The sequence below is a fragment of the Siphateles boraxobius genome, unplaced genomic scaffold (genome assembly GCF_051911475.1).
Source record: "Siphateles boraxobius isolate OS27281-9 unplaced genomic scaffold, OSU_SipBor_1 100, whole genome shotgun sequence".
Classification (NCBI taxonomy): Eukaryota; Metazoa; Chordata; class Actinopteri; order Cypriniformes; family Leuciscidae; genus Siphateles; species Siphateles boraxobius.
The window spans coordinates 1,983,861-2,004,372 of NW_027508701.1; positions in this window are offsets into that span (position 1 = coordinate 1,983,861).

Consider the following 20,512-nt stretch of genomic DNA (forward strand, 5'->3'; position numbering starts at 1 on the left):
AACAATGTTTCTCTGCACATACCCAATACATTGAGAGGAGTGCCCCCAGGTCCAAACAATGGTCTGTCTGATTTGCATAACTCTGCCACATTGTGGTTTATACTGTAGTACATCTGGGCTGGGATAACTGAAACATCCGCTCCAGTGTCTATCTTAAATCTGACTTTGTGGTTTCTGATGGTAAGATCTGCATACCAAGGATCTGAACCTGCGTCCACAGAACCAAGGAACATGGGTGTGTCGTTATAATCCTCTGTTTCTATCACATGCACAGATTTAACAGACTTACACACCTTACTGTAATGTCCTCTTTTACCACAAGTGTGACAGGTCACATCTCTTGCTGGACATTGAACTTTAGCATGTGCAGGTGTTTTACCACATCTGTAGCAGGATCTCTCATTTGGTGTTTTGGACTTTGTTGAGTACTTTGGTTGGCTTGGAGACTTGTATTTTGGATACTGTTGTTTTTGATGCTGTTGTTTTCTATATTTCACTGCCACAGCATCTATTTCCATGTTGCCTTCGCCCCTGATGTCAGTTTGTTGCCTTTTTATGACTTCTGACTGCCGAGCTTGATTTACTGCTTTCTCCAGCGTCAAATCCTTGTCCATTTGTAATCTCTCAGCTAAGCTAGTGTCTCTGAGTCCCACGACGAGGCGATCTCTTATTAACTCATCGTGCAGTGCCCCGTAGTTGCAGTTTTCCGCCAAAGCATAAAGCGCGGTGACAAACGAGTCAACAGTCTCATTAGCTAGCTGCACTCTTTGATTAAGAGCTCTTTCGTAGATAATGTTTTTCCTGGGCACAAAATATATGTCCAAAGTGTCTCTTACCGCTTGGTACTGTTGTCTCTGCTCATCCGATAAAGCTTGACCTCGAAGAATGTCGTCCGCTTCATCCCCCATACAGTAGATGAGCGTGTTCACCTGGTTAGCCTCAGAGCTAAGATGCAGATTGCTGGCTAGACGGAATCTTTCAAATCTCCGTATCCACTTTTCCCATTGCTGAGGCTTAGAAAAATCAAACGCTTCGGGAGGCTGAATGGTGAATGTGGCGTTCAGGGGTGGATTTGCGTTACCATTGTTGCCGCTGTTTACCTGTAGCTGGGGCGGTAGCCTGCGAGGCTGCGTATGCGGTGCGCTTGCTCCCGCTTCCTCTGCATCCGACATTATTTTCTTCCGATAAAGTCTTCTTTTTCACTCCCAGAACAGCTTACTTTCACTCCCCGGCAATTAAGCTCTTACTGCCGCCCGACTTCTGACACCATGTTGTATTATTAGGCATAGATTCAAGCGACACATTGTAGAGCAACTGAACAGCATTTATTTATCGTCATTTTCCAACTCACATATTTTTTTAACCCCTCCCCGAGCACCCAGTAGTTCCGGTGCTTCCTCTGAGACGCTTCAAAATAAAACCCCCTTTCATAATAAAACCCATTACTCCACAAACTATGCATTCCGATAATTTTGTGAATTGGTAAGTTTCGTTAGGTTTTGAAGAAATATAGAGCTGAGTATCATCAGCATAACAGTGAAAACTAATGCCATGTTTCCTTATGATATCTCCTAAGGGTAGCATGTACAGAGTGAACAGCAGCGGTCCTAGTACTGAGCCTTGTGGGACACCATACTGAACTTTTGACCGATAAGACATCTCTTCATTTACTGCTACAAACTGATAGCGGTCAGATAAATATGATTTAAACCATGCTAATGCAATTCCACTAATGCCAACATAGTTTTCTAGTCTATTTAAGAGAATGTTGTGGTCAATGGTGTCAAATGCAGCACTAAGATTGAGTAACACTAATAGAGAGATACAACCACGATCGGATGATAAGAGCAAATCATTTGTGACTTTAATGAGAGCAGTCTCGGTACTATGGTGCGGTCTAAATCCTGACTGGAAATCCTCGCAGATACCATTTCTTTCAAGAAAGGAACACAGTTGTGAGGATACTGCTTTTTCTAATATCTTTGACAGAAAATGTAGATTTGAGATCGGCCTGTAACTGACTAATTCTGTAGGATCAAGTTGCGTTTTTTTAACAAGCGGTTTAATCATAGCCAGCTTAAAGGTTTTTGGTACGTATCCTGAATTAATGATATTAAGAAGAGGATCTATGACCTCTGGAAGCATCTGTTTCAAAAGTTTAGTCGGTATAGGGTCTAACATACATGTTGTTGAAAAACAGAAAATATTCCAAGGCACTTGACTTTGTGTAGAAAAAAGTATAAAAAGCCTTTGTTAGATCATGGCTTTTAACATTAAAATTGGTGACAGATACACCTACACGTTGCGGCTATGTGCCTTCGTCAGGGTGTGTGTAACATACAGATTCACAGGTACATTTTAAGTAGCAATTAATTAATCAAATAGCAAACACCTGGTCACACTATGCAAGGCAACCTGAAGGGAGAACATTTCTAAGAATGGAAATCACACTTACATGACATACATGTTGTTGATTTAGATGATTTAACTAGTTTAGACAATTCTTCCTCTCCTATTGTAACGAATGAAAATAATTTTTTCTCAAAATGTATCACTGTCTAAGTAGACTTTGCTTACTATCTAACCTGCCTGAGTCAATGTAAAATTAATTACCCCAAACAAAATCACTCGACAGGTTCACTTCACTTTCAATTAATTTATTGAAAATATAACAAATGCAAACATTCGTCTTTGAGGTAGACAGTCAATCAGATTCAGCTCATTGACCTTTTTTAACAATATTGTGCAAATCAAGACAACTTGAGTTGTCAAACACATAATTAACAAAAACAAAAAAGTTGCAGATGTATATGCGGCCAAAAGTGCTGCATGTGCTTTATAAAGATTAGGCCAAAAGTTGCATCGTATGTATCTGGTCATATTTAACATGCATATTTAACTTAACTCAACAAGATTTGTAAATGTAAACGATTAACTTAAAGTTGACTTCAATGGACTTTATCCACTCCTGTTGAAAAAAACAACAACAATAAATACACCAAACAACACAAAATACTGCAAAACTAAACAAATCAACTTAAGTGGCCTTTACCGCTCTCTGTTGAATAAAACAAACAAAAAAACTGCATTAAACAGAGAACTTTGTACATTAAGGCCATATAGTACATTAAGGACCTATGAAGGAGTGTCTTTGAACTCTTTCAACTTGTTGTTTAGCTGTTTTTCTACAGCCTCCAGACTTTTTTGTTTTTCTTTTGCAGCTCTGCGAAGACCATTTGATTTCGAGATGAAGCTGAGTTTTCCAACCGATTCATCTTTCTCTGCATTATTCTGCAGATTTCAGGAGGACCCTTATGTCTTCCTCCAACCTCTTCTTTTTGATTTAGAGATGAAGCTGATTTTTCCAACCGAATCATCTTACTCTGCATTATCTGCAGATTTCAGGAGGACCCTTATGTCTTCCTCCAACCTCTTCTTTTTGCCCTTGATCTCAGCTGTCTCCTCCATTACTCCCTTCCTCTTCTGAGCAGTCTGCTCATCTTGTTTTCAACGTTTTTGCTCATCCAGATAATTGTGATATTTCTGCCTGGCAGCAGCCGCAGAGAGGAGTAGCTCCTTCATGTAGACAATGTTGAGCAGCCCTCCAATATGTTTCACATGGTCATGAATGATCCCCTGAGCAATCAGAAAATGCTCTTTCAGGTTCTCCACCATTACCTCTTTGTTAACTGAAAACCCTCGCTCAACAGAGGCCATGGGAGAGGACCAGGACGAGTTTTACCTCCCAGAGATGGCGAAACTCTGCCTTGTTTGATAAATGTTCATGGTAGAATTCATCCAACCTTCCCATCTGTGGGTGGAAATTCCTGAAGGAATCTGACGCACACATAAGATTGTGGTCATAGAAGTGGTCAAACTACCTCAGAACGTCATCACAGCTTTGTTCTTCAATGCGGCCAGATTCCACAAGGATTCGTAAAACAGTGCTGAGTTTTCAGACACTTGTCTCTTTGCTTTTTTGAGGAGCACCCTTGGATCAAGAACAGACAGTCATCTAACAAGCGGATATTTAAGTGGTGCCTTTTCAAACAGTTTGGACACCATCTTCAGTAAAAACAGCTTGTAGTTATGGCTGAACTCCATGCTCAACTTCACAGAGGAGTTTTGTTTCATGTGCTCTTCTAGGGCTCGCTCTGTGACAAATCCGATTCTCAGTTTGGTGACATCTATATGGTTGACTGAGTTAGCATAGTCAACTTGAAGAAGCTTTACAGGAGTAGTTCATGACACTGGGCTTGAAAAACTTCTCCATTAGACTCCTCAGCATATTTGTGAGATCAGCGCACATAAACGGTAGCATGGGTATAACTTCAAAAATGTTGTGATTTCCCTTGCTACCATTAGAAAGAAGTTCAGCTTTGCTGGCAAGAGGGCATCTTGCACAATCATCTCAACCGTCTTGAAAGACTTTGTAAGTGGTTACGTTACAGTTTTCATTTTGGCAGCACTGATGTACATTTTCAGAGAACGCCAAATCTGAAGGGCAGGCCACCTCAGCCACCTCCACATTTTCCAGCCACCGATGACTACAGAAGTCAAGAGGGAAGGATGTGCAACCAGTGACTTCTGTGTAGTCCTCCCTTTGAGCTGGAACATCCTTGAATAGCCATTTAAGGATAGACAGAGCATTTCCCAGCTCCCAGTCTGTGGATGCACACCCTGCTCAGAAGGAGTTGTGTAGTATATGCAATCCACAACTTCCAACATTTAACATTTTCTTGCCTGTTTGTATGTCAATGTTCTGCTGGGCCAGTGAGAAGAGCTTCAAATTCCCATTTGGTCCATCCATCGATAGCTGAATCAGGTTCTGGAAGCCTATATCCGAACAAACTTTTTCAACCTTCTCATGCATTTGTTCTGCAGTGTGATGACCCATGAAAAAAGATGTTAGGTAAATTTAGTTTACTTGTTTATCATTCCTAAATCGTATGTGCATGTCAAACTGGCTTTTATTAATTTCGCTATTTAGACTTTCATCAAACAGAAGTACATATTCAGACTCTTTCTTGGCTTTGGCCTTCATTAGGGAAGAGAAATGAGGAGCAATCCCAAATGTGGTGAGGTATGCTGCTTTTCTCTCCCCACAAGTAAACTGCTTTGCAATGTCACTGTCAGGAAACATGGTTCTGAAAATGTCTGCTGCATTCTCACATGATTTGTAGGAATAGTGGCTGGTTACAACTTTTGTTGCTCAGCATTTTTCTGCTTGAAGTGTTGGATTAGAGCTGACAAATGATTGTATGGTGCTTGTGGTCTTGCTGATTGCTTGATGTGGATTAGAAGACTGGACTGGAGGAGTGGATGTGGATGGTAGAGGGGCTACTCCACCGGCTGCTTCCACTGCACTGTCCCTGCTGGTTGTATGGATGGATGTAGCTGTGCTGTTCTGTCCCAAAAAAATCACTTACTACTGGACCTGGATTCAGATGACTTCGCATCAGGTCTTGATGCTTTTTTCCTAAATAACAACAAAAATAGGAGGGAAATGTTATTGTTTGTAGTAATTATGTTTATTCTCAATACAATTATCAGTAAGATGCTGAAAATGATAGTTGTCAGTTAACTATGTTGCTGTATAAATCCTGAATTATCACCTTTAAAATGTTTAATCTCTTAATGGTTCATAACATAACATACAGTAAGACAGCTACGAGAGTAGCACTGAGTGGGAGGATTTGAGCCAAATCACATGTGGCTGGGTCATTCTGTGTCAAATCAGACAAAATCCAGGAAAACAGTTGCTGCACCCTCTTAGATTTTGCTCAAAGTTTATGCTACCCTTAATGTCAGTCTTTTCACACTTTTTTCCAAATCTAGGGCATGCCGTACAAACCAATTGAAAATGGTTCAGTCATATTGACATGTTTGTCTTCCACCCTACAAAGTTTAGGCTGCCTATGAATAATAGTTTTCATTATATTAATGTCCAATTATTGCTTCCCAGATAATGCGATTTTCAAAATGTAAAACTGAAGTAATTTCAAGGGCTGTAAATATGAAGACATATATCATATCGTATCATATTTATTTCTAAAGCACATTTAAAAACAACACGAGTTGACCAAAGTGCTTTACAGGCCCAACTGTACAAAGCAATTAGATAAATACATCTTAAAAATAAAAAATAATAAACACATATAACTAAGAACAGTTAAAAGCAGCCGAGAAGAGATAGGTCTTTAACCTAGACTTAAAACACTCGATGGAATCACAGGATCTAATGTGTAAAGGTAGAGTATTCCAAAGACGCGGTGCTGCTACCTCGAAAGCACGATCTCCCTTGGTTTTTAACGGAGCTCTTGGTACATTTAAAGTAAAACTTTGCGAAGATCTAAGTGGTCTAGCCGCAACATGCTGCTGTAACAAACTCGAAATATATACAGGGGCGAGCCCATGTAGACCTTTAAAAACCATCAAAAGGACCTTGAATTGCACTCTATACTCGACGGGAAGCCAATGCAAAGAAGCCAACACCGGAGAGATGCTGGACCATTTCCTGGTGCCAGTCAACAATCTTGCCGCAGCATTCTGCACCAGTTGCAGCCGTGAAAGGAGCTTTTAGGCAGCCCCAAATACAGAGAATTACAGTAATCTAATCTGGACGTGATGAATGCATGAATCACAGTTTCCATATCTTTGGAAGACAGGACACCTTTTAATTTGGCAATGCCCCTCAACTGAAAAAAGCTTCCCTTAACCACCGCATTTACTTGTTTATCAAATTTCATTTCAGAATCAAAAATCACTCCAAGGTTCCTCACTTGAGTGTTAACATTCAATGCCAAAGGGCCCAAGTCAAGAGCAATCTGATTTACTGACTTTGTTGGACCAAGAATCAGCACTTCGAACTTCGTTCAACTGAAGAAAATTTGATGCCATCCACAACTTTATTTCGTTAAGACAATCAATCAAAGCTGACCATTTTGAGATGTCATTCAATTTCAGAAGGAGATACAACTGAGTGTCATCTGCATAACAGTGGTATGCCACACCATACCTTTGACAGATTAATCCCAGAGGTAGCATATATAAGGAAAATAAGATAGGGCCAAGACATGAGCCCTGATGGACCCCAGAGGTGATGAGACGAGTGGAGGAAATAGAATTCCCTATTTCCACCGCAAAGGTCCTCCCGTGTAAGTACGATGTAAACCAACTTAAAGCAATCCCCCTAATGCCCACCCACAATTTCAGACGCTCAAGGAGAATACCGTGATCCACTGTATCGAAGGCTGCACTCAGATCCAGCAACACTAAGGCAGCACAATTCCCAGAATCTACTGACAAAAGCAGATCATTGGTCACCTTAAGAAGGGCAGTTTCGGTGCTATGTTGAGGTCTAAATCCCGACTGGAATGTGTCAAAAATATTGTTGTTATTTAAAAAAGTAGAAAGTTGGTTTAAAACCACCTTCTCCAATATTTTAGCTAAAAAAGGCACTTTAGAGATAGGTCTATAATTGTTTAACGTTTCCGGGTCTAAACTCGTTTTTTTTTAAAAGAGGCTGTACACGGGCATCCTTAAAATATGGTGGCACTTGGCCCTCTACTAGGCTCTGATTCACCACAGCTGATATTGTAGGACCCACCGCGTCCCAGACCTAAATTAACAAGCGAGGTGGGATGATATCAAGAGAACAATAAGCTGGCTTGAGATGTTTTGCTATTTCAAACAGGTCTGAGATGGTTACCGGCTCAAATACACTTAACTGGCCAAAGGTAGGAGAGTCAGGAGGAAGATGAATCTGGCTCTGGGCCTGGATAAAGCTAGAGATGTTAGCTCTAATGGCAGCGATTTTATCTGTAAAAAACTGCAGAAAACTTTCACAAGCTCTCTCAGAATTAACAAAGACCGTGGGGCATACCGGATGTAGAACTGTATTAATTACACGAAATAATATTTTAGGATTATGTTGATTCTTTGCGATTAAATTGGAAAAATGCTGAGCCTTAGCCGCTTTGACAAACTGCTGATAGGACACCATACACTCTCTGAGCATCTCATACGAGACCTGCAGTCTATCCTTCTTCCATCTCCTCTCTGCCTGCCTCCATTTTTGTCTAAGCAGCCGACTGTCAACATTGAGCCAGGGCTGAGCTACAGTTTTTGATTTCACCTGTTTCCAGGGTGCAATACTATCCAAAATATGAATACAACCCATATTGAAATCAGATACCAGCTCCTCTATACCCTGAGTAGATGGGTTATTCTTAATAACTGGCATAAGGGCATTATACTGGTCAGAAAACTTAGAGGCAGACGCTGCATTTATAGCCCGTACTCGACGGCCAACTGGCACAGGATCCGAACGGAGTCCAACAAAAGTGACATTGAACATAATAACAAAATGATCTGAGAGCCCCATGTTCTCAATAGTCAGCTCACCCACCGGTACACCCCGGGTCAAGACCAAATCAAGAGTATGACCCTGCTTATGTGTAGCGCCATCAACAGACTGTATCAAGTTAAAAGAATCCAACAGTAACAGAAAATCTTGTACTAAAGGCTTCTCGGGGCAACAAATATGAATATTAAAATCACCTAATATAATAAGGCTGTCGCAGCGAGTAATCATAGAAGATAGGAACTCTGAAAATTCCCCAATAAAGTCCTTGTTGTAATTGGGAGGTCTGTATATTAATACACAGATAACTGGCCTGATCAGGACCACTTTAAAAACTTGAAACTCAAAGCTAGCAAACTTGTCCACTGTTAGCAGCCTACATTTAAAACAATTCTTAAAAATTGTCGCGGTCCCCCCGCCTCGGCCCCCTGGCCTTGGAGAGTTCAAACAATTGTAGTCCCTAGGTGAGGCTTCAGCGAGGGAGTCCCGATTGTAATCGCTCAGCCAGGTTTCAGTCATTAGGAAAAAGTCAAAATCTCGTGAGGAGATAGAATCGTTAATTAGAAATGTTTTATTACTAATAGATCTTGCATTGAAAAGGGCCATTTTCACAATAGTATCGGCCGACCCTCTTCGTTTCTGTAACGACGGCACATACTCCAAACAGTGAAGATTATTCAAATTAGCCCCCCTCTTTTTCACCCGCGGTCGCGAGACTTTGATCGAGGATGACAGCTCACAGTTTTGAGGAACAACCATAACCAGATAAGAGAACCTTGCATCTAGTAGACACGAAGAGGCACACGATGAGTTGATGTCCTGTTGAAGCGGAGAGGCACGCGCTGAGTTGATGTAATCCGCCGATAAGCCCACCAGCCTGTCCGGGCCAGCCGCTAAGACGCTCGCTCGTCTCCGTCTCATCCACACTCCTCCGCGCTTGCCCCGTCTCCTGTTGCGTTTCCTTCTCTTTCGACAACAGTCCGAGAGGGCGCACAGATCCACGGCTGCGCGTGCGATAAACGGGGAATCACAAAACTTATTTCCACCCGAGTAGCAGCTGGATACCACCACCGCCGACTCTCGGAGACTCAAAAGAAAATCACGCTCATAAACACGAAGAGAATTAACTGGCTGAACCAACAGTGATACAAACGGGACCGCAACAACAACTAAAACATAAAACACATGCAGCAGCCGACGGCCAGCCAAAACACTCTCAGGCGCCATCTTTAGCATACTGATGTTTTGTGAACATCAGTAGCATACTCATGTGACATAGGATTTGAACAGAAATATTTTACAGGCCTTGGTTTTGGGACACATTATTGATATAGACAATGTTTGAACAAAATCTGAGACAGTGCAACATCGACCTGTAATTCAGTTTTAACTCAGAAGACTCTGACAGTGCACAGGCACCTGCCTGATAAATAGCCTATATTAATTGAATATTCTGAATATATTTGTTCTACTCGATCTTAGCGCTGCGTTCGACACTATCGATCATAAAATACTCTTGGATCGACTACAAAACTACACTGGTGTTCAGGGACAGGCATTAAGCTGGTTTAGATCGTACTTATCAGACCGTTATCATTTTGTCTGTTTAAATGGGGAAAAATCAAAGATAACGTCAGTAGACTATGGAGTGCCGCAAGGATCGGTGTTAGGCCCTCTGCTATTCTCAATATACATGCTGCCACTTGGTAATATTATAAGTAAACATGGAATTAATTTTCACTGTTATGCTGATGACACTCAATTATATATCTCATCACGACCAGATGAAAACACTAACTTATCTAAATTGACAGAGTGTCTAAATGATATAAAATGCTGGATGACGTGTAATTTCCTGCTATTAAATTCAGATAAAATGGAGGTACTACTTATTGGTCCAAAAAACTACCCACAAAATCCCTTACAATACAACTTTAATTTAGAAGGATGTCCTGTTACTTTATCCATTACAGTAAAAGACCTGGGTGTTATACTAGACCGCAACTTGACTTTCGAAAATCATATTTCATATATTACAAGAACAACCTTTTTCCACCTTAGAAACATTGCTAAGCTACGTAACATGCTATCTGTTTCTGATCCAGAAAAGTTAGTTCATGCATTCATGACCTCGAGACTAGATTACTGTAATGCTATATTAGCTGGCTGTCCTGCATCCTCAATAAACAAGCTACAGTTAGTGCAAAATGCAGCCGCTAGAGTTCTTACTAGATCAAGAAAATATGATCATATAACACCTATTTTATCATCTCTACACTGGTTACCTATTAAGTTACGTATCAATTACAAAGTATTCCTACTGACCTATAAAGCCCTAAATGGTTTAGCTCCTGTGTATTTAACAGACCTTCTATCGCCATACAATCCATCGTACTCTTTAAGATCACTAAATTCGAGGCTTCTGGTCATTCCTAGGATATCTAAGTCCACTAAAGGAGGGAGGGCGTTCTCGCATTTAGCTCCTAAACTCTGGAATAGCCTTCCTGATATTGTTCGAGACTCAGACTCGCTGTCCCAGTTTAAAACTAGATTAAAGACGCATCTCTTTAACCAAGCATTCACTTAATGGTTAACCTTTAATACTACTGCTGAATCAGTTCGAATGCATTAACATTATGAACATCAGCTATGCTAATTATTTCCCATCTGCCTTTCTGCTGTTATCTCGGGACGCTAGTCCCGAGGTAAATAGCGTTTGTCAGCTCCAGTTTGTATCCAGCCTCTCACGGAGACTTCAGATGCCCCAACGCCTGTGAAGAGACGACTCGACGCCTGTGAAGAGACGACTCAAAGCCGGCGATATGTTATGCCATAAATTAATACATGATTAACTAACTGTATTTTTCTATGTACATTTCCGAAATGCACTTTCTGTAAAGCTACTTTGAGACAATGTGTATTGTGAAAAGCGCTATACAAATAAATTTGAATTGAATTGAATATATATATATATATATATATATATATATATATATATATATACACACACATACTAACGTTCAAAAGTTTGGGGTCGGTAAGATTTTTAATGTTTTTAAAAGAAGTCTCTTCTGCTCACCAACGCTTAATTTATTTGATTAAAAATACAATACAAACCAAGTAATATTGTGAAATATTATTTAAATGTAAAACAGCTGTTCCCTTTCGAAGGGAACTCAACAATACGTCAACGACGTTATGGGGGGAACGCCTCAGGCGTGACAGGTGTCTGAAATCACTATCAAATCACGTCAATCATATTGACCGGCGACAGCCCGTGAATCATTAGAGTGAATGATTAACGTGCGACCTGGAAGTATAAAGGGGCGCCTTGCAAACATGACAAATCATCTCATCGTCTTCAGGGACTGTTTGTTTGAAACGCTATTCAAGTATACGAAGGTAAGAGAAGGATGAAACGCACAGCTAAGGCAGATTGTTTTCGTAAGTGTGCCGACCCGTGTCCGAGGTTTCTGACACCGGCCGACACACACGAGCTGTGCGTTTTTTGCTTGGGTGAAGAGCACGCACGGGAGGTTCTCGAGGGAGCCCTCTGTGCTAACTGCGAGCGTTTGTCTCTTAAAACGCTCCGCTCTCGTCTGGCCCTCTTCTCGAGTGAAGGGGGTTCAGCGTCTGGACCCCACGGCGCGGGTCCCGCTCGTGCCGAGGCCGAGCGGCGACTTCAATCATGGGGCTCCCAGATGGAGCTCGTCGATCGCCTCGAGAGGGTTGTTAACCTCTCAGATGATTCGACGGCTGACGAGGGCGAACTGCAGGTCGATGGGGAAGATTACTCACCGACTGTACCTGCAGTTGATGCTCTTCAGGACGCGCAGGAGATGGCTGAGGAGGTGTATGATCAGGTAGATCCTGAACCTCCTCAGCCACCCTGCCCCGTGTATGCAGAGCTGGTGGATGTGATGGAGCGCGCTGTCAATAGGCTGCAGCTGCCTTGGCAGCGCGCTAGAGGAGAGATCGCTCGCGGTAGGCTCGACGATCGGTTTCTCCCCGGCCATACACCACCAGCTCAGGTGAGCCTTCCATTCCTTCCTGATCTTCACACGGAGATCGAGAGGGCATGGAAGAGCCCATACTCTGCCCGTATTCACCGACATCAGCGGGCCAGTTTCGCTGATGTCGAGGGGATCGGAGAGCATGGGTACGTGTCAATGCCGCCCATTGACGAGACGTTCGCGAACTATCTCGTGTCTGGGCGGGCAGCGACATTGAAAGCTCCAACCCTGCCATCCAAACCGCTAAAAACAACGGCTCGTTTGAATGGCAGAGCATACACGGCAGCAGGTCAGGCCGGTGCTGCACTGCACACCATGGCAGTATTACAGGCGTACCAGGCCGACCTGCTGGGGGATCTCGACCAGGGGGCAGGGATGTCCCCTGAGGCGGTGGCTGAGCTGCGCCGCACCACAGATCTGGCTCTCCGGGCCACCAAGCAAACCGCTGCCGCGATCGGACGGTCGATGGCGGCGATGGTGGCCACGGAGAGGCATCTGTGGTTAAGTCTAGCCGACATCGGGGAGAAAGAAAAAGCCTTTCTCCTCGATTCGCCGGTTTCGCCTTCCGAACTCTTCGGCACCTCCGTAGAAGCGGTGGTGGGGAAGTTCAGGGAGGCGAAGGCGCGCTCAGCAGCGTTTAAAACTTGTATACCGCTGAGATCCGCGTCCGTACCCCGGCAAGCGGGAGAGCCTGGCCCTTCACGGTCTGAGGACCGTAGGCAGGGTCAGCGAGCCAGTGTCGCCTCTCGTGCGCCCCCTCCCTTGAGGAGCAGGTCGCAGAGAAGGCGTGACTCCCGCAACAGAAGAGATGTGAGGGAGGTTATCCAGCACAAACGCACACAGCGTTGGTAATGGATAACCTCCCCGGAGGGTCACGAAATCTGCCCTCTCTCTTCTGACCCCCAGGCGTTTGTAACATCAGGCCTGGGGATGGGCCTATGATGAGAACTATGTTCTGATGGCCCACCTAGGCTGGGTTAGTGGAAACGCCCCTTTCAGGCATGTAAAGTGGCGGATCCCAGGTTTGTAAAGAACTATCTGGCGAGTCTTCACTTTGCACGCCGCAGGTGAGCTGCTGGTCTTTTCAAAGAGTACTTTTTGTGATTAAAAAATAACATATCTCTCTTTACAGACCAACGAGGTATAGAGTCATGGGGTCATGTCAAGGTAATAAGGTAAGAGAACTTTATTGGATTATCAGGGCCCTGAAGTTCCCCGTTGGGTGGCCAGAACGGTAACTGTGTTAGCCTTCGGGCTGCTAGCCACCTCAGGGTAGAGTGGTTGGTCTCTCTCTTTAAATTGTTTTACTTAGAGTGTTGACTGACGCTAGAGCTTCAGATAGATCTTATGTCCGGCCCACAGGTCCGTTTTGACTTTTTCCTGAGTATGTCGCCCCTTGAGCTCTGTGTGGGTTTTCATTAGGCTGAGCGATTCTGCAGCCCTTTGTATGGAATAATACAGACTATATTCTTTAGTAAGGCTGTGGCTCCTCCGAGCCCTCAGATAGATCTATGCTTGCAGGCTGGCCCTCACCAGGGCCGCCTCTGTAGCTGGCCTAGGCTGTGCCAGGGATATTAGAGGCGCTCTGCTAAAAATTTTAGCATTTCTTCCTCTGACCCTTCACTGTGTGAATGTTGGTTTCTAGCATCCCTGTATAAACAGCCTCCTCCCGTGGGAGTCGTTAGGCCAAGGCCCGCCCCCTTCTCTGCATTCTGGGGTGACTAGAGTAATGCAGCGTGGTGCTGAGGATGGTTTGTAAGGACATGGTAGGCCTCAAACAGGCCTCCGTGGTATATATGTCTTTATTGAGCAGGGTTAGGCCGTCTTTCGCTTCACGAAGAAGACTGGGTTTCCTGCCATGCAGAACTGGCCTATGGATTTAGGCCGCCAGTTTAGGCTTCACTCACCTCGCTGAGCTACTGCTCGAGCGCTAGGTTGTAGGTGGTTGGCTTTCATTCAAGCCCCACTCCCCTTGGTTGGGCACAGATACATTTCTGTCACCCCTAGAGCCGCTGGCAGGCCCGCACCCTGATAACCTCAGGGTGAGGTGTGAGTATTCCCCTGTGATACAGGGTAGGTCTGAGCACTTCACTCCCAGTTCTGTTTTATCCCACCTCGCACCACTATGGCTCGGGTCGAGTATGAAGTAAGCTTCACTTCTTCTTTGGTCGAAGTACGCTCCCCTGAAGCCAGAGCATTGCCCTGAGCTGACGCCCATGCTAGATGGTAGGCCCCTGACTAACTGGGGCCTCCGTTGAGGCAGAGTGGCGTATGTTGTACTCCCCTTGTTTTAAGGGTGCTAGCTTTTTTGCGGAGTACACTGCCATGGGCAATGTGATTAGGCACCAGGATGCTGTTGGCGCTGTGTAGTATGGTTTCCAACAGTGTACTTTATGGCAGAATATGACTTGCTATTAGCTAGTAGGCCCGACCAGGCCTCCCTGATAGGCGAGTCCCCAGCTGGCTGGCCTTAGCAGGCCACCTTATACTTTGGATCAGGTAGTAGGCCTCTCCGGGCCTCCCTGTAACGCTCCCTAGTGGTGCTGGGTTTATGAAGCTGGTGGTCTCTTGCTATCAGTTTCAGCTAGCCTTAATAGGCAGCTGCTGAAGGCGAGCTTGCGCCCTGGCTCGCTAAAGTGTTCATTCTCTGCTAAAGGACGGAACCTTTTCTGCCTACAGCCTGGTTTGCCTACCAGGTAGACCTTGTGCTCCCCTCACGAGGGTCTCTATGAGCATGCGGCTTCCTGAGTCTGGTCAGACGGTCGTAGGCCTCTCGTGAGGCCTCCCAGTTAGATCAGCCCTTAGGCCTTCACAGGCCTCCTCAGTGTTTTGAAACACAGACACTGGGTTGATCCGTGGATCGAGTAGAGAAACTCCCCTCGCTAGCAAGGGTCGGAAAGTACTATGCTGAGTCATACTCTCCGGGATATCCCGTCTCTGAGATCCGGGCCGAGTGGTTCACTGCCAGCTTCGCAGTCCCTCGGGTTGGATGCCTTACTTAAGGCATTTGTCCAGAGGCTCTGTCTTCAGACAGACAGGATTTGGCCAGACTAAGTGTCTATGTACTGGCGCCAGGTCAGGCCGTCCTGGTGGCATTTCGGGGTGAGTACGTTCCCCTGAATAGTGACTGGCGGGGGTTCCCTCGGGTTCCCTAGCCACATTCCCTAGAAGGGACCCCTTCTAATTGGAAGCTGAGGTTCCAGGCCCGGAGCCGGCCCAGGTAGACCTTTCATTTAACCATGTTTATGAAGGTTTTTCTGTGAGGCTGTAGCTTGGGCTATGACCGTAGGGAATGCTGTCACTGACAGCCCAGTGTGACCTGAGGGTGAGTGGTTCTAGCGTTTCATTTGAAGTTGCTGGTTCTGACAGTTGTCACTGCCACTTGGCATGCACTCCCCTTAGCATGGCGGCGTTGGTATATCGTTCCCCATAACGTCGTTGACGTATTGTTGAGTTCCCTTCGAAAGGGAACGTCTTAGGTTACGACTGTAACCTATGTTCCCTGAGAACAGGGAACGAGACAATACGTCTCCCTGCCATGCCTCGGGGCTTGCCTACCGTACAGTCCCTTCAGACGATAAGGTGATTTGTCATGTTTGCAAGGCGCCCCTTTATACTTCCAGGTCGCACGTTAATCATTCACGCTAATGATTCACGGGCTGTCGCCGGTCAATATGATTGACGTGATTTGATAGTGATTTCAGACACCTGTCACGCCTGAGGCGTTCCCCCCATAACGTCGTTGACGTATTGTCTCGTTCCCTGTTCTCAGGGAACATAGGTTACAGTCGTAACCTGAGACGTTTTCTATGTGAATATAGTAAAGTGTAATTTATTCCTGTGATCAAAGCTGAATTTTCAGCATCATTACTCCAGTCTTCAGTGTCACATGATCCTTCAAAAATCATTCTAATCTGATTATTTGATGCTCAAGAAACATTTATGATTATTATTACAGCTGAAAACAGTTGTGCTGCTTCATATTTTTGTGCAAACCGTGATTAATTTTTTCAGGATTATTTGAAAGTTCAAGTGAAAAGCATTTAATTAAAAAATAAATATTTTGCATTATTATAAATGTCTTTACTATCACTTTTGATCAATTTAATGCGTCCTTTCTGAAGAAAAGTATTCATTTCTTAAAAAAAAAAACCTTATTAACCCCAAACTTTTGAACGGTAGTGTATTTAATTGCCAAGACATATAAATGTATCTACTGGAATAGAGCAGTGTAAATATTGCATAAGGCCGTCCTCAACCTTACAGTAGGCTACTTACACACTCCATCTGACACGATTTCTGTTCAGCAATCAACGATAGTTGTTATGCACTGGGCTAACGTTTGCGGGTTTTAATTTGCGGGTAGTTAACGTTACAGTTACTGTGCTGTAACTTTGGCTATCTTCACTGCATATTCCACAAATAAACGTGCCATAACGGACATGCAATACTAACATTACATAATTACACCAAGTACTCTGCCACTAATGTGAATTCCTAGCTAGCAGTTACTAACGTAAACAAATAGGCGCTAACGTGTACAGTCTACTTCAGTTGGCTTAATTGAAAAGTCTATGACTTACCCTTCATGTGACTCGAGAGAGCAGACTCGCCCATTGTGAAAAGCTGCACGTCTTTTTTGCAGACTTTACAAGAGGCAACTCGTGGGGTTTGTCCCCGTTTAATCCATAATTTGTATTTTGCATCTTCCAGACAACGTTTATTGAGACGACAACCTCCCGGCATGGTGCAGTAGTGGTTTCATGGGGGCGGAGTCACACATGGAAATAGACTGGCAGATCGCAGTCACACATGCACAAGCGAGTGCACGGTAGATTTCATTTTAGGCTCTCCAACATTTTATTTCTACATTTAATAAACAAAATATTCAGTCAGATAGGTATTTGTTGTGAAAGAAATACAGTTACAATTTCAAGCATTTTGTCCAAAATTTAAGCACTTTTCAAACCTTGAAAACACAACATCAAAATTCAAGCATTTTCAAGGATTTCAAGCACCTGTACTAACCCTGGGACTATTTTCTTTAAGCGCAAAGGAGCAACTGTGTCTAAAGTGCTGGAAAAGAGTCAAAAGTTTCTGTCTAACATATTTGTAACACAGAGTCGGCTTTGCAGCCTTGGCTAAATGAAGTTTACACGAGACTAGATAATGATCTGAGATGTCATCACTCTGCTGCAGAATTTCAACGTCATTAACATTGATTCCATGTGACAATATTAGATCTAAGGTATGATTATGACAATGAGTGGGTCTTGACACGTGTGGTCTAACTCCTATAGAGTTCAGAATGTCTCTAAATGCCAATCCCAATGCGTCTTTTTCATTATCTATATATTAAAATCACCAACAATTCGGACATTATCTGCAGCCAGTACTAACTCTGATTAAAAAAATCAGCAAATTATTTGATCTAATCTGTATGGTGCCCTGGTGGCCTGTATACATTAGCTAGCACAAATGTCAAGCGCGATTTATCATTTACTCTAGATAGTGTTACATTAAGCACCAACACTTCAAAATAATTATATTTGAAACTTCTCAGTAATTCTTAAGATATTACTATAGATTACAGTAGATTGCCAAGTCTCTGGTTCAGCGCTCCAGGTGATGATTGGATGTCGATCGCTGCATCGGAGATCAGGCTTTTGTCCCCTATGCCCTGAGAGCTCGCGGTTGGATGATTGGTTCCTGAGTGTAGGGTGCGGTTTATAGCCGCAAGGTAAGTGTCACACCACACTCACTGCCTCTACTTCAGGACATTATGCTTCCCAGGTTAGGCCCCAGCACTCCTCGCTGCCACCTCCGTTGTCTGGCTATCACTTCCCAGCCCGTCCCATTGGCTCATTCGGACAGTCAGACTTGGCTACGCGATTCAGTTCGACAGGCGTCCCCGCCAGCTTCAGTGGTGTCCTGTTTACCTCAGTGTCAAGCAAAGTGAGAGTCCTGTGTGCGGAACTTGTGGTTCTCTTGGCGAAAGATGCAATAGAGCCTGTCTCAAGATAAAGTGAGGGTTTTACAGCCCGTACTTCATCATACCCAAGAAAGGCGGGGGGTTACGGCCGTCAATGTCTTCACAAGCCCCCATTCAAGATGCTAGCTCTCCCCCGTGCAGAGCATCTCTTTTCTCGGTGTGGTGTTGGACTCAGTCAGTATGACAGCAAGTCTCCCCAGCAAACACGCAGTCAATGAGATCTTACATATGTAGCACTGCCCCACGGGTTAGTCCATATGTGTATACGTTACCTCCCTTTAGGCAGGGTGTGGCGTCCGCAGCGTCCCTTTCCTTTGGACTGGTCACGCTTCCCCAGCATTTACCCTCTGGGGTCTAAGGGGTTTTTGGGGTCCTTGAGGTGTTCTGACATGCTCTGACATTTGTGCTTTTTTCAGTTATTTATAAACATGTTAATGGCAAAGGTGTAAATTCACTCTATATATAGAACAAACGGGGCTACCGTAATATGTGACCAACATGTATGTACATGTTTGTATTTTTTAGAGAATAATGTTTAAGCGTGGTTATTGAAAAAACTCAAACTTAAAGTGTATGAAATAAGGCCACAAAACACATACTAAATATGTGTCCACAAGACTTTTGACTAATGAGTGTAGTTGCCTAGAATTTTTGCTTCAAAATGATCTGAAAATTATCCTGCCTATTAATTTACACAAAACAATACATTGATTTAAATTTTATAAGACACCTTTTGTTTGGAAAGGCAATATGCGTGGAGGCGTTCACACCTGAGAAGACAAAGGCCGGATAATGTGCCACATACATAATGAGCTGCATATTAATTAGCCTTTCACACAGGTGTGTCACAGGATCCCAAAGAATACAAGGACAAAATAAATTATCTATATATACATATTTTACAATTAGAAATTGTAACCAATTACAAATAGGTTACAATTACAACAACAATTACAATTTTAACAATATTTCAAGTGTATTTCTTTGTAAAAAGTATACCTTTTATCATACGTATTAAAAAAGGTAAGGATTCATTAGTTTGAATATTGGAACAAACACTATAATAACATCTTAGTTGATAATTCAATATACCTGTACCTACTTTATTTTTCACTAAACATCATACTATAGTATATTTAACTATGAGCAGAAATTGGTGAACAAAAGCTTACCTATTTAATGTGACAGTAGTCTTTTTTTACAGTCAAAACTTTATAATCTATCCAAAACTAATCACAAAATCTTGTCTAAACATTCATATTTAGTCTGTAACATAATATATATGATATATAGCATATACATGTGAATTTGCAGTTTGTTGCTTATATAGACATTTTGCGGTTTACAGTCAGACACTATTCAATATCGCGATTAGAACAAAGCACTTGAGTAGAAATGACTTACTACATCAGCTGGATCAGTTGCTCCTCGAAATGAAACTACCAGCACTTCTGGTACATTTTCCAGGGTTATTAGATAGTATTATTCCTCACAGCGTATGGATACGCTGTGTACACAGCTGTAGTAAGATACTTACTAAACACAATGTGTTTTATAATCCAGCTGGTGGGCAGTGGCATGTTTGAATGGCTTGTCTTAGATCATTTGCGTTTGAATACCGCGCGCTCTCCGTGGGCGTGGCACATTAACGCGTAATCAGGTATAATGAGCTGGAAAGAAAAAGACTGACATCTCTCTCTATTCATACAGATTACATAAACTGAGCATATGTTTTTTATATAAATTAATTCATTTAAAAGAAGAGAGTTCAAGCTTCATTATGGAAAAACTCTCGTGCCTGTATGACAAGTATTCGCGGAATTACAGTTAATTTTCGGACGCGTTTCAGAATGGACTTCACTGACAGAGAGAAGGCAGAAAGCGCATCATGTTTGTTTGTCTTTATTTGGCGAAAAGCACAACAAATTGTTTTTATTGTGAGTATCCACAAAAAAAAAATAGACACTTATCAGGATATAATGATGTACAACACTTAATATGTAAGATGTATTTTGAGTTTCTTTTGCACTGATAAGAAAAAAAGCGAGACTCCCTCAGAGGGTTAACACTGGTCATGGGTGAAAAGCATGGGAATTGAGGTCCGAAGCACTCTTCCCTGTAAAATGTCACGGTTGAGGAACA